The following is a 1,826-nucleotide window of genomic DNA, read 5'->3' on the forward strand; positions in this document are numbered from 1 at the left end:
CGTGCTGTCAAACCTACACTAGCAAGGAGATCGGGCTGAAACTATAGCTACAAGCTATCCAAGGATGGTACTATAGAATGTCACCTCAAGGTAGGCCTAGTGGCGTCATCTCTTGGTTAGGCCGGAAACTTATCAATCCACCCTCGTATGTATAGACATGCAGTGGGTAGTGCAGGGCTTCACAATATGCAACCTTGACTCATCCATATAAACTTATTCCCTCATTAAGGTACCAAATTAATATTTTTGATGATCTCCACCTGAAAAATCATTCCCGCCTCATGAAAACATGCCGGAATGAGGTGGCAGGCCAAGTAATTCGAGCACGCTCAGGTGTGTTTATATGTATACTTCACCTATGCTAAATGAGGTACTAAATTAAAGATCACGATGACCCTTACCCGTAAACTCAAATCCTGTCTCATAGGACGCTGCCGAAAAAAGGCGACAAGGGAAGATAGTTGTAACTTTTAAAGGTTTGGATAATCACCTCCCCCGCATTCTACTCAGTTTGATACCTTATTTAACGCTATCTCTGAAAGTTACTGCGCGCGGGCCCCCCAAATACATCCCTTCCAGCCTCTTTCAGCAGGTTCTGGCAAAGAAAGTTTGACTTTTTGGGTAGAAGTTATCAAGATCTTTAATTTGATACCTCGTTTAGCGCAAAACTACATAAGTGTAGTATATAAACCGCCAAAGATGAGACCGCGGAAGCCCAATCCGATTATTTGTTCTGCCACCCTTTTCTGAGATGTTTTCACGAGACAGGTAGAGGACATTAAGACCTTTAATACCGTATAATACTTCATTTAGGGCATTAGAATGGGCTTAGTTTGCTAACATTTGCACACTCCTACCATAGGGACGAGGTAGGATCGCATTTTCTGACGCCCTGCGCTACCCTCTACACATACCTATATATACTTTATTGTATTGTCATTAATTTTTCACATTGGTAATAATTTCTTAAAAGTCACTTCCAGCAGGATTTCTTAGACAAGGTTGCCATTTTATAATTACATAATGTTAATGGGGCATTTTTAAGGATGGATTCTAATTTCGCATCACAAAATAATTACTTGTTTCGTCTTTTACTCCATTCAAAAAGCACTATTTGTTTTGCCTTTATGATTGGAGGATCTCTTGTAGGTTTGGGCAATTTTAACTATTATTTTTGTATTTATTTAATTGTAAAAACCACCTTTGGGTTCTTCTTTCTAATTTGAAAATTATTGTATTCCGAACATAGGACCCATTTGATTAGTGACGCGGTTTTAACGAAATCCAAAATCCTATGTATCTGGTGCAGTGTTTTGCAAATGGAAAAATTCCCCTTCACTTCGATTAGATACGTACCTACTTTGTTTAGGTTTTTTTTATTTATAAACTTGCAGTATATTTATTAAGGTATTCTAAAATTTTCTCTGAACAATATTTTTCCATTACTATTTTTAGATATTTTCTCTATTTTATCAGCGGATTCTTCTGTCCTAAAAGTTTTTTAATTGTGCGGTGGCAAGCAAGAAGAAAAGCAACCAATTGTGTGATTTTCTTTCGGAAAATGACGCACCTGCTCACAGAGCTCTAGATGCCAAGTAGAAAATTAATGACTTGGGCTTTGAATTGATTAATCATCTTTGAACTTGGAAATTTTCTCTCTTAAAATAACATGGGTCCTGTGTAAAGAGCTTTCTAAATAAAAAAAAACAGGATATTTTTCTGGAGATCTCGAATGTGCCATACCATTCACATACTTTCTCTATGCCTTTAATTTTCAGTTGAATTTTTTTTTTTTTTTCGTAAAGTATATACGATGATGATCTTGG

The 1,826-nt window shown here is 36.9% G+C and overlaps 1 protein-coding gene and 1 long non-coding RNA gene across 2 annotated transcripts in view; one reads left to right on the plus strand and one right to left on the minus strand.

Moving 5' to 3' along the window:
* The window catches only part of LOC108735155, a 480,326-nt gene that overhangs the window by 304,189 nt on the left and 174,311 nt on the right, over positions 1–1,826 (plus strand). The window lies entirely within an intron of this gene.
* Positions 1–1,826, minus strand: part of LOC108735153 (mannosyl-oligosaccharide 1,2-alpha-mannosidase IA) — a 129,741-nt gene that overhangs the window by 82,399 nt on the left and 45,516 nt on the right. The gene's annotated exons all lie outside the window — the stretch shown is intronic.

The sequence above is a fragment of the Agrilus planipennis genome, unplaced genomic scaffold, assembly GCF_000699045.2.
Source record: "Agrilus planipennis isolate EAB-ADULT unplaced genomic scaffold, Apla_2.0 scaffold102, whole genome shotgun sequence".
In the NCBI taxonomy this organism is placed as follows: domain Eukaryota; kingdom Metazoa; phylum Arthropoda; class Insecta; order Coleoptera; family Buprestidae; genus Agrilus; species Agrilus planipennis.